The 13,829-nt window shown below is 42.3% G+C and overlaps 1 protein-coding gene across 1 annotated transcript in view; it reads right to left on the reverse strand.

Moving 5' to 3' along the window:
- Window positions 1-13,829, reverse strand: part of NALCN (sodium leak channel, non-selective) — a 293,862-nt gene that overhangs the window by 49,802 nt on the left and 230,231 nt on the right. The gene's annotated exons all lie outside the window — the stretch shown is intronic.

Here is a 13,829-nt window from a genome sequence, read left to right on the forward strand (position 1 = left end):
AGACAAGTAATTAAAGCTGGAATGAATACCTAGAGAAACGTCAGCTGAAAGCCTGTGGCTTACAGGTAACCAGTTGCCACTTTCTTTGTAGTCACAAAGCTCTGAAGACTTTTTAAAACATGTTCACTTTAAACGGTAACCAGGCTTGTGTTAATTTCAGATTTGCTAATGAGTGAAGACAATTGGGTGACTCAACACCTGTGGTGTGAATGATTTGGAGAGAAAACATTTCTTCTCCAGGAAGCGCTCTCCAACTGGAAATGACAGGAATTCCCTTGATGTAGTAGTCAAATGGAAAGAAAAGAAATCCACGGTTAAGAGACCTGTGTTCCAAGGCGACACTGTCACGAACCAGTTGAGGGATCTTTGGGCTCAGTTTCATTCTCCATAAAGCGAGGAAAAGGCCTTGATCTTGAAGAAAACTCATAGACCTAAAATGCAATGATTTTGTGATATGCAAATTTTATGACACCATATGTGTTCAAACTGGAACCCATGTACTTCTGTCACTGCATTCGTAACACTTTTGTATTTATGGCTCCTAAATTGCATTTCTAGATTGGCTTTGAGTTATATTATTACTGTCTGTCTCAGAGTTAAGATCTTTGAGAAAAAGATCTATGTCTGTTCAGCATACTTAAAACAGCATCTCTTATAATATCATGTGTATTTTCAAGTACTTAAAAACGGTTTTGATGCCAGTGAAGATAATTACGATGAATACCTATGAGAAATCATACACATGCAACAAATGTAAATGCATGACAGGAAATATTGCCCCCAAATCACTCTTCTTAGTTTAATGAGCAACATGGACCATTTTGAGATAAAATCCAAGTCAAAATTTTATTGAACAACAAGGGTTTATGGCAGTGATATATAGAGACTGTGCTATTTCCAGGACTGCAATGGGGTCGAAGAGGAAGATGCATTTGTAAGTTCAGCTGAGTTGACAAAGGTATAGGATGATCTCATATTATGTACATTATGAATTATTTTTTGGACAAAGGTCTGAAAATCATGAAGGCATTCTGAAAAAAATCTATTTGGAGAACAGTGTTATTCCGGCATAGATATACAGAGCCTTGCCATTTGTGTAAACAGTCAAGACTTAACCTTCAATTTTATATATAGTAGTTTGTATCTTCTAATCCCAAACTCCTAATTTATCCCTGTATAGCAGGTACAAAATACTATATATAAAATAGATAAACAACAAGGTCCTACTGTATAGCACAGGGCACTATATTCATTATCTTGTAATAAACTATTGTATAATGGAAAAGAATCTGAAAAAGATTCAGATATGTATGTATATATGTAATATGAATCACTTTGCTGTACACCAGAAACTAACACATTTTGAATCAACTGTACTTCAATATTTAAAAAAAGACTTGAATTTTAACCACTTAGTAACTTTTACTTTTTGTCACAAGACTCTTCCCTAAAAGTACATAAGACCTATAGGTCTTAAATACAAAACACATACAACTTGATTATAAAATACCCATTTGAGTTGGGCATCCCTGCTATGCTTGAAGTATATAGAATGTAACTGGCTTTAAGCTGCCTGTGATTAAAAAAAAACAAAACAAACTGCTGGTGTCTGCCCGAAAGCCCAGTCTGAGGATGCCTGGGCATCCTTGCTGGAGAAGAGTCAGGACCACACCTGAGACGCCCTCCGCTGACTGAACAAGACAAGCAGGTCTCCATGGAGACAAACCCATATTGAAGTCCCCCTACCCCCACCCTATGACACCTCCTCTTCCATCTCCTCCACCAATAGCGTGGCTGAAGTTGGGGTGAGAAAGCAACCCCTCTTTTCCTCTTTGCTTCAAGATCAGCTCCCTCTTTTCTTTTTATTTTTATTCAGAAAATAATACTCAAATGGGCTGGAGTTTCAGCCATACACGTGACACGGATGTTTGCAGTCCATTGGTGAGCCTTCAGGTTCCCTGTGATTCGCACTCATCTGGGGAGGGGTTGATGGGGGCTGGCTTTTTAGCTCTATCCTACAATCAGAAAACCCGTGCTTAATCAGACTAAGACATCCACTTAAATGTAACGTACAGAACCATTTGCCTTACTATCCTTTTCCTACCACTTCCTTCTACGTTATAAGCGCTGTTTGCTGGAACAATTTCAAACTACATACTGATGGGAAAAAAAGAAGAAAATGTTCACTAACTCTGGGCCAGTTGAAATACTAACAGGTGACTTCAGAGCATCAGCCTCGGTGGTTCCCGCTTCCTGGGTGAGAGGCCCCTGCCAGGATCTTCTTGTTCTCTGAGCAGAGGCTGCCGACGCACCTCCTCCTTTCCTGCGGTAACAAGGTGCCCTGTGATCTGAGCAGGGTGAAATCAGGCAGGTGGGGCCCTCTTGCCGGGGTGTTAACGGTCCCCTTTGGAGCCTCAGGCTCAATGTGACTCTCTGACCCCCTGTGCCAGACCCACATCCCAGCACCTCACCCCCAGATCTGGTACCAAAACCAAGGCCAACAGTTTGTCTTCATTTAGCCGTCAGTCCCCTTGCCGAGTCTCTCCTCGGACCAAATGCTCTGACATCTCGTTCTTTCCTTTGAGGATGTCCAGTGTTTTTCAAACTAGGAAACTCTAAAGGTAAATGCTAGGGTTTCTTTGCTGAAAACTGAGGGTCATATTCGTAGCAAATTGGGCAAAGGCAATCTTTTTTTGAGGGGGGCACATGAAAGGCAGTTCATGAAAGGCTCTTAAAGGTTTATGCTTCCTCCCTTTTAAGTATGGTGGTAGAACCTTACTAAAATTAAAAGGCAAAGTTTTCTTCTAGGCAAGGTATCCATTATAGTTAATAACTAGCTATTTGTCCATAATAATCACCCTCCCCCCAAAAAAACAGCTAATGGTACAGAAAAAACTTTTCTACAGATACATAAATCCATCTGAAATAAAACATATGGGGGCTTCCCTGGTGGCGCAGTGGTTGGGAGTCCACCTGCCGATGCAGGGGACACGGGTTCGTGCCCCGGTCTGGGAGGATCCCACATGCCGCGGAGCGGCTGGGCCCGTGAGCCATGGCCGCCGGGCCTGCGCGTCCGGAGCCTGTGCTCCGCAACGGGAGAGGCCACAGCGGTGAGAGGCCCGCGTACCGCAAAAAAAAAAAAAAAAGGGGAAAAATCTAATTATATTATACAAGGAGGCTAGTTGTCAAAAACGAGTTCCCTATGGATGAAGGAAGAAACTCAGATAAAAGGAGATGGATCTGGGGTAGGAGGGGCCTGGCGGGGGCAAGGGTGTGGGAAAGCAGGTGCACTGTACTTCCACCCTGAGGACACCTGGGCTTTGAAGCAGGTGTAGGAAGGATGCAACGTTAGGTTTCTGCATAGATAAGACAGCCTCATACATAAGCCATTGTCACATTCTCTGATAAATGTAAAATATTTTGTTATTTAAGGAAATAATAAATTTGGGAGAAAAGTCACTTCAATCTGGCACAGTCAGAGGCTACTAAGACGCTACATACTCCCGAATGCAAGGTGCCAAGGTTCCCACGCAAGTACGGTAAAAGCTTGCTCTAGTGTTTTTAAAAGGAAATACACTTTCATTATACATACAAGCATCAACTGGAATCCAAACTAGGAAGTACCACATCACGTTCTGACGTGCGTCATATAATTACAAACTTTGATATAAATGGGTTCTGATAAGTAACATCAAGTGAGAAATAAATATTTCACCGATGTGAAAGCGCAGGATTATGTCTGATGTTCCGTGTTCCTGCAGCATGTTATTGACTGAGCTTGTTTAATGCTTGTGGCATTTGGCCATCATTAGTTACCTCCCTTATTAGACTGTACATTTCTCAGGGACCATTTCATCACTCAAACCCATATTCCTAGAAGCGCAGTTCCCGGCACACGAACGGGCTGACGGATGGACAGGACGGATACGTGAAGGGGGAGATGGGGGTGTACAGAGAGTGAAGTGAGGGGAGCATGGGGGCAGGATTTAGAACTCGCTAGTCTCGGGTTCAAACTAGCAAAGCCGCAGAGGTTTGCAGGTCTCCACCCAGCAGCACAGAAGCGAACAGAAAGTTCTGCCTCTGTCTGGAGGCCAAACGGAGAAGATGATTTGAGAAAACACATGGTTTGGAACCACGCACTTCTGACCTCAGCTTTTCCCATCTGTGGGACCTCAGGCAAGTGACATGCCTTCTCCGAGCCTCCGTGCCCCACGTGTAAGATGTGGTGACAATGATACCTTTGCTACTGACTTCATAGGGAGTGGGAGGAATCAAGTAGGATTATGAATGTGCAAGCGCTTTGGAAACATAAATGCTCGATTTGAACTTTAGTTGCTATTATTGACTTTCTTTTCTTGTCCTATGTCACGGTTGGTGTTAAAACATTCCATAGAGGGTGGAGGACAGAAGAGCAAGTTGGACACAGATCTGTGTTGGAAAGGAAGTCTTCTCTGTTCTGACCGATCAGCAGTGATGTACACTCTGGACCAGAGCCACAGCCTCTTAAGCAGTCTCCACAAACGTATTATTATCCCAAGCAAAGTGATTTCTGAAGTGACCATCCATGGTGTGATTGCGGCGGGTGATTCTCAGATGGCCCCCGATGACCCCACCTCCTGGTTTCCATGCCCGTGTGCAGCCCCTTAGTGTGGGTGGGACTTGGAGACTTGCTTTAAACAAACATAAGGCAGAAGAGATGGAAGAGGTCACCAGACACTGTGCTTTCATCTTCCGCAGTCTCTGGCTTGCTCTGGGGACGAAGGCTGACTTGTTGGGAGCTGTGCTATGGAGGGACCCCCTTCCTAAAGGGGTGAGGCTGCCCTCCCGTGAACAGCCCTTGAGGAAGTGAAGCTTCATCCGACAGCCCAGGAGGCTCACCAGCTCATCCGTAACCGTGCAAGCGAGCTGGGCAGGGCGTTCTGCCCATTCCCGTCAAAATGCCTGCAGCTTTGGGAAGGACCCAGAGCCAGAGACCCCACTAAGCCAGGCCCAGCTTCCTGGCTGAAACTGTGAGGTTATCCACGTGCTGTGTAAATCACTGAGTTGTGGAGTATTTGCAACATAGCAATAGATAACGAATACAGCTACCATCACTGCCTTAAAATCTTCAACATCCTACTGCTTTTCAGAGAAAGATGAAGACCGAAAGCTCAGCTTGACTTGCAAAGTCCTGTAGGGTCTGCTTCCAACCTGCCCTTCCAGCCTCACCCCCACATCGCTGTCACTGGTCCTGCAGTTCCTCACCCATGCCGCGCTCCAAACAGCTCCAAGACACTCTGCTTGGTCACTGATTACTTCACCTTGTACACAGTAGGCGCTCAAGAAACATCTGTTCCACGAAGGAACCTTGACATCTTCTGTGAAGATCAAGTGTCTTCATTTCTTTTTTGATCCCTTCACGCTCAGGAAGCACGGAAATAATCACAAAGCAGAAACATGCCTTTGAAATAGGCTTTCGTGTCTGAAATACGCTTTCAAAGGGGGAAGTTAAATAATCTTAATTTGATCTCAAGTTAGAATACTACACCACTCAAGAAGCGGGCTGCACACCTATAATAGATGAGACCCTGAAACGGTAACAAAAAACCAGACATTGCTTCTTGCAAGTAGGAAGTTTATAAATCTTTAGCTATATTCTATGAGAGAGCTACTAAGGGAGACTTGCAAGCCAGCATGAAGCTGAGCTGAAATCAATTTCTTCAACAGGAGATTGGATCTGCCACTGGGAACAGGGTCACTGTGCACCTTGTCTGACAGGAATCTACTGCCAAGCTGAAATAGTACATATTTAATAGTTATACAACTATTAAATAGTTATTTACTATTTCAGTAAATAACTGAGGAATTTGGCACTTTTCATACTGCACCAATAAGAAATGAGATGCACACATGGTTAAGGCTACTCAGGAACAGACCTAGTCAGAAGGAAAATTACTCGAATGTTCAATTAAGTTCTATTTTGCCACTTTAAATTTTTCATGAGGATTTAGATGCCTTTTGGTCTTACATAAGGATCAAAGAAATATGTTTTCAGGAAGAAAGTGTTCATTTCTTTGCTGCCTAGAGAAAAAGCAAAGCTCAGGTATCGAAGACACACTCTGTGATCTTCAGGGAAGGTCTCGCTCCTCTTAGGGGAAAGACCCTAAGAGTCGTGGCATGAAGGTCTTCAATATCTTCTCTTTATCTCTTCATAATGGCCAGTCCTGGAAGGCTGGTTTCTTAGAAACTCCATCTAGTGGTTTAAAATTAAACAAACTTGGTCGGCCTTCTTGGCTTCTGGAACCGGGAGACACAGGCTTCAAGTGTCTGGTGAAAAATAATGAAGTCTTTTGTCTTGTCTGAGTGAGGAAATTCTCCATTATGCAGGCATATGTAATCCCTTTATCCCTGCTCCCTGGAGGAGAATTACAGTGGGGCATTTTCCTTTTCCCAGTTGGGGTTAATGTGATGCCCTCTCTACCTTTGAAAGTAAAACAAGCCTAGGACCCCTGAGGATGATTCAAATGTGGGAATATTCTTCAGCAAACACACATTCCCAGTTGCAAAAATATTACCCCTGGTTTCTTGCCAAGGCTTTGAAAAAAACATATGAAAGATTGACTCTTTTTTTTTCTTCTTCTCTGCATTGCCTTTGTGCTGTGGAATTTCAATTGCCCCTTATATGACAGCCATATATTTATATAAAATCTTTTATGGAGGTTGAGGGGAGAGAATCATGTCTTAAGAAACTGTCTCTATTTTTCTTGACATTTCTCCATCTAAAATATTTTAAAATTGGCCCAAAGGTGATGGTTCTAAGAGAGATCTTGGAGCTTTATTAGCCTTTAAACACCACTAGTTGTTTATAGAAACAGCAGCAGGGGGTCCTCGGTTTCTTTCTTCTCCGTCTCCACATTTTCTTTCTTAATGTTCCAGAACGAGGGTGTGGGAAAAGTCTGTACCTTCTGTAAGGAAAGAGAGAGGCCTGTGAGTCTTCAAATTATTTTCATCCGTTATAGAAAACTTAGATTACACGACATACCATCTGGTATTAAACGTAATTACCATCTAAAGGAACAGCGGTGTAGCTTTGCAGGACACTAAATTTGAAGGATTTTACTCAAATCTTGAGCTGCACCTTGTCAAGTATTATCAGATGTGGTTAAGATAATGTAATCACATCAACAGACAATAGGAAGATAGTCCTTTAGTGGCAATTATGTAAAACTATGGCTGTAGAACTGGGTAAGAGAAGAGATAATGAGTGTTTCCTGGAAGGGGCTCTTACCTGCCTCCATGTAAGTGACAACGTGATCCTCGAAAGCAGGGACCCAGTGATGCTAATAGGTGAGCGCCTCTGTACCGGCGTTTTGCTGCGATGAGGGAATAGCTGCGTTTTTACCCCAGTTAAGTATCCCGCTCCTTTGTGAGTCAGCCCAGTCCTGAGTACGGCTCTTCAATAGCAACAGTGAATTAGTTCCTTCCAATCTTGTGTTTTTCATGAAAATGTTTTCATATGTAGACATGTAAATACACCAACAACCAGAACCTCTTGTAGACTGAAAAATGAAAGAAGCCTTACGTCTTACCATACGTAGATACCATACGTGAAAAAGAAAATGACCTCATGGGAAATCCATGCCTTTAGTGCACCTATCCAAATTCAGCAAATGTCTGAAACCCCACATCATTCACTGGGGTTCGAATTTAGTAACCCTGCTATGGACTCAGAAAAATGTCAATTACAATGCAAAGGTTGAACTTTTTATTATAACAAAAGTGAAATTTTCCAAATGTTGCATAAACCGTATGAACCGATTTTTCTAGAGATATGTATTCTCCTATATTATTTACTACTTTACCCTTCAATGATAAAATAGTAAAAGAAAAAGCTGTTCAAAATATCTCCTTGAATTTGTTAGGTAAAACTTAATAGCAGCTCTCCTAATCCATAGTACTATTACAATCACTTTGGGGGCTTACCTAAAAGTAACCTACAAATCATATACTATGTCAATGAAATATATTTTGATAACCACAAATCAGGTACTACCTAGGAAAACATCTTTAGAATGTATTATTTTACTACGTAAGGTCACAGAGGTTGACTAGACTTCTTTGTGGTGTCATTTCATAATATATACAAATCCCCGGGAATCATTATGCTGCACACCTGAAACTAATATATGTTATATGTTAATTGTAGCTCAATAAATTTTTTTCTAGAGTTCAAGGAAAGGAAGTTTGGTTGTTGAAAGCAAAAAAAAAAAGAATATAATTATTTTGTTTCAATTAAGTTACATTTCGCCTCCTTGAAACTTTCACCGTTTTATGTTTTATTCAGATGCATGTATCCACAGATCTTATTGCCTCAGTTTATTGTTCTCTGAAAACACTTAATTTCCATCTATCTACTTAGTCTCTGTATCTCCAAATGGTCTTCCAAACAATCTACAAGAGTTTTTAAGTATCGGAAAAATCTTAATAAGGAAAATCAACAATTAGGCAGCCTTAATAGAGTCACAGATAAATATTAACAGTAATATTTAAACTAAATATTTGATTAATATTTAATGATTTACTAGTAATATATTCATACTAATAACCTATGTATTTATATCTATAAATACAGTAAATATATTAATAAACATTTAATAAATCAGATAGTAGTAATAGTTAATTAATAATGGCCTATTAATGCCCAATACTCTCTTTTCTTAAAACTTCAGGTTATTCTTGCCAATGGTCATAAAAATTTGACCCAGTCTCAGCCTCCTTCTCGTCCTCAGGGTCTTCCCGTGCATCCCCTCCCACGGCTGGAGCACATCTCACTGAGCAGTTGGCAAGTCTGGCCCCGGGCTCTGGGGATGCTGCGCATGCCTTGCTAGCCGTGCCCAGAATGCAGAGCTGCAGAGAACTCCCACGACCTTATCAAAAATTGCTGAATTGCTGCGCTAATGGACAAAACAATCATTTGAAAAGGAGAACTTGCCCCATGGGAAAAAGCAGAGCGGGTAAGAGGCCCGTGCTCTGCATTGTGAAACGCTCTTAGACTCCCTGGTAATTTGCCCACTTCAGAGAACTGGCAGCTTGGGTCTAGACAAGAGAGGACAGAATAAGAATGAACAGGCTCTTTCCCCTTTCCTCAAATTCCTCTGCTCACACAGCTAACGAAGTGCGCAGGAACAGGTGGCCTTCGGAGGGAATCTTTGGGATTTAACTCGAATTCCTTCCTCTAGAAAACTCCTATGATCTCCTCGGTCTCTTCAACATCAGGTTCACTGTATCTTCCAGGGGAATATGACTTAGATGCTCACATCCCAGAGAAGAGCCCAGATGTCAGTTCATCTGTCCTAGACCCTGGGGAGAGAGAGCTTGGAGAACTGGGCCCTCGAAGAGGCCAGTGGACCAAGAGAAACACCTTCATTGAGCCTACAGCCCATGAAGGACCACCCCCAGCTAAGCCCTCATCCACCCCAAAGTTACGGAGTGCCAAAGGGATGTGCACACCGAAGGTTCCAGGCAGGTATCACAACCCACGCAGAAGATGATGCCATGCTTGTCTCAGCCCCAGCAGTCACTGATCTACCCATGGTGCCCACAACGGCAGTTACAGCTTCTGTTCAGCTGCTCCCCTGCCCTGATCACCAGCTGTTCTTAGCCAATGATCTTGATTTAAATCCCACTCACCATCACTCTTCCAACCGCCAAGTCCATCAGGCTTGACTTGACCAACACCTGTGACCCCCCCACCTCTCCCTTTGCTGGTTGTCCCTGCGAGATGCTGATCTCTACCTGTCTGACTAGGCTTCCTGCCAAAGCCTATGTAGGCTTCCCGCTTCTGAGATAGGACTGTTTGATTTCCTGGTGCAGCCAAGCGGAATGGAGAACTTGACAGCTGCCCTTAGGGCCCTATGACGATCCCAGTTCCCCAGGCCCGGGACTTCCCGCCAGCCATCGGGGATGCCAGCCTTGGCTGAGGAATCTGTGCTGTTAGTTCGGGACTATATCCACCAATAACCATCCAGCAAATGATTTAAACAAATGATCTGATGATGCCTCGGAGATGTTAGCCAGCCTAGCAAGGCTTAGCTGAGTGTGAAGCTGCAGCAGATAGACTGCTTCCAGCTGGGTAAGCAAGAACCTTGGAATCAACCTGGAAAAAGAGTACACTGACGCATCAAAAGCATTTCATGCCCCTCAGATCTAGTCTCTGCTGGGCAGCAGTGGAGATTCTGCACCACGCCCTTGAGGATCAGCTTTGAAAGGTAACTGTCAATTGCCTGCCTCTCAGGGACAACTGTGGGTCTCCCCTAACTTACTGCCAATAATGAAAAATCACCTACAGATACCAACTCGTTTAATCCTCTCCTGTAAGGCAGGGGTTATAAATTTATAGATCCCATTTAACAGATGAGAAAACGGAGGTGCAGAGACATTAAGTAACTTGCCCAATGCCAAACATCCACGAAGTGATGGAGCCAGAATTATAACTCAGTTTGGCCCCTGAGTTGCCAAGTGAGTACTTGATACACATGCTCACTTAACTCCTATGAGGTCACCTATAGCCCTACTTGGCAGATGGAGAAGCTGAGCCTTCCCAAGAGTCACTGCTACTCAGGGCACTTAAAGCCAAGTGTGGCTGGCTGCAAATCCTGTCCTCTTTCCATTTCTACTACACTGACACAGCATATTCTATGTGACTGGACCTGGGACAGGAATGAGGCGCCCTTTGTAGGTCAGGGTCAAGAAGGGTACAAAATTCCAGTCCAGAAATACATGTATTTGTAATCAATAAAAATGACTGTCTTAAAATGATGGGAAAAACTCACCAAACATATGTCATTATATATATATTTAATTTTTTAATAGTAAGTAGCATTCAACTAAATTCAAAAAATTATTAAGTGTGTGGCAAGGAAAATTATGTCATCGATCCAAATATCAGAATACAAATATCACAGTAGACTGAGCATTCAGAAAGGTTATAAAGGTCCATCCTAGCTAATGAGACGCTGGTGGCAAACGACAGAAGGATGGCACTTTCTAAAATAATGTAAAAGGTTTAATTATTTTATTCTGACATTTCTCTACGTATTCAGCCTAGCAGGAATGATAATGTATTTCTGTTCAATTTCAGGGCTCAAATTAGAGAAATTCAGTAGAGGGAGTGATGCTTTTGAAACGCACCGCTTTTTGTTTTGATTTCATCTGATGTGATGTAAAGGTCACTGCCTTTTGAAGGAAGCTTTCTTTAGTGGAGCTGAATGGTGTAGACGAAGTCAAAATAAGAGTGAATTTAATAGCAACCCTGGATTTTATCATTTAGGTGGTGGGCCATCCTCTCTCACAACGCTCTCCAGATAAGTCTGGCCCATTAGTGCCAAATGAGTCGCCTGCGTTTAAGCTTGCGACACTATTCTCAAGTTCTGTAAAAATGCCCTACTTGTGTTTCTCATCAAAAGTGTTCCCATATAGACCCAGAAGTTCATTTCAATTTTCAAAGCAGACAAGTCATTTCAAAAAATAAGTAGAAGAATACAAATTAAACATGATTATGTGTAGAAATCATTTGTGGACTTGAACTTCCTGTTCATAGGGAGGTATATAGCACACTCTTCGCTGGAATAATGCCGACCCTGTTTCAAATGAAAGATGGATATTTGGAAATGTGGGTCCCCTGAGAATTGAGACCCTTGGTAACCCCACAGCTTAATTATCAATACTAAGCATCAAGACCTCTCCATCAACATGACTTGAATATTCATTCCAGGAAATGAATGTCCAGGAATTTAAGGCCTTAACCATAAGTACTTTCATTGTTAGCTTCAGGAACTTTCCAAAAATCCACTCATCCGAGCTACAGAGTAACGGGCCATTTCCTTTCTCTAGACGACAACAGGTCATCAACTGGACAAACCAATTACGTCAGATTAACTGGTTCTCATCAAAACTTGGGCCAAGACACTGCCCAGGTAGGCATCAATCCTAAATATTTTAAGAATGCTGTTTCTAAAAATTAGTTGTATTTATTTTTTAAAGGTAATACATATATATCGTTAAAAATTCAAAAGGCATAGAATAGAACAGATTTCTGGAGTAGAGACGGCAGCCCAGAGTCACCATTTATTTTCCCTCTTCTCAGAATCACCCCAAATCAAGAAGGTAAGTGAAAATCAGAAGTGCAAACTCCATCTCAATAGCTGATGACTGAACTGTCATGCTGTAAAGGGTGGAAAGAGCATTGAAGGCAGTGGAGAGATGAAGGTGTGTCACCTCTTCCTGTCCCCCACCCTGGGTGCTGCCCTCCCCCGAATAGTAATGGTTACCTGTTGATAATAACAAGTACTTGTTACTTGTTATTGTTACTTGTTACCTGAAGAGTCCTAAACTCTTTTTTTTTTAAATTGAGGTGTAACTGACATATGACATTAGTTTCAGGTATACAACATAATGATTCAGTATCCCTACATGTTGCAAAATGACCTAAACTCTTATTTGAAGAATTCTGCCCAATCTCAACCAGACCTCCCCACTAAAAACAATTAAACTCAAACCCCCAACCTTGTGAATATCCACCCCTGACCTAGCCCTTCTGAGACATTATTAAGACTGCTGAACTGGTGGCTTCCCTCACATCATAAGTATCAACATTTCACTTTGCTTCATCAACAGATCATTCAGATGACCTTTTGGGGTAGTCTACACCACAAAGGCAGATGAGAAAACGGAGGCTCGGATAAGTGAGTAGCTTAAGGTTATAGAAGAGCAGAGCCAGACGCTGGTCCAGGCCTCCTAACACTAAGTCCAGTATCCTGTGTTACACCTGGGGGACCCTGAAGATCATCTCCTCCAAACTTTAAACTTAAATAATTTCCCTGTTTATACAACAGTCCTCCAGATACCTTACATCTGGGATGTGTTTTGTATTATTTTCCCCAAATATTTGTTATTTTTTAAAAAGTTATTTCTAAGACACTAATATGTGACTAATGCCCGCCAGTGATGGACTTGCCCAAATGTTCCAGCTCAGGTCTTCTTTCCATGCCTCCCTGGGGAGGAACCTCTTGGATGAAACTAAAGACTATAAGTCTATGAAAACAAAACACTTAGGAAGATCAAGAGTGACAGAAACAAGTCTCCAGCGGACCTCCCTTTTGTATCAAGGCAGCCCTATCTATTAAGATATCGAGTCTGCACCTCCTCGTCTTAAAGTTCTTTCCTTCCTTCAAAGCCTCCTTTCAAAATGCAGATGGTCAAGGGAGAGGTGACTTCTCCCCAAGCTTTATTGAGGTATAACTGACAAATAACATTGTGTACATTTAAGGGGTACAACACGATTTGATATTCATATATATTGTGAAATGAGTACCACAGTAAAGTTAATTAACACGTCCATCTCCTCAGCTACTGTTTTTTGTACTGTTTTTGTGTGTGTGTGTGTGTGTGTTTGTGTGTGTGTGTATGTGGTGAGCACACAAGATCTACTCTCTTAGCAAATTTTAAGTATACAATCCAATATTATTAACTTCAGTCACCATGCTGGACATTAGATCTCCAGAACTTAAAACTGGAAACGTGTATCCTTTGACCAACATCCCCTCATCTCTCCTACCTCCCAGCCTCTGGCAATCCCCAATCTCCTCTCTGTTTCTTGCAGTTTGACTTTGTTTTTAGATTCCACGTGTAAGTGACATCATATAGTATTTGTCTTTCCGCTTCTAAGTCACCTGGCAGAACTTCCTTAACAGAGAGAAGGGGGAGGCCTGGGGGAGGAGAGGGTCGGTGGGAGCACGGAGACCCTGGGAGAGTGCTGGAAACCTTCCTTCCTCTCCAATTTGTGTAGGGCT

The sequence above is a fragment of the Lagenorhynchus albirostris genome, chromosome 18 (genome assembly GCF_949774975.1).
Source record: "Lagenorhynchus albirostris chromosome 18, mLagAlb1.1, whole genome shotgun sequence".
Lineage (NCBI taxonomy): Eukaryota > Metazoa > Chordata > Mammalia > Artiodactyla > Delphinidae > Lagenorhynchus > Lagenorhynchus albirostris.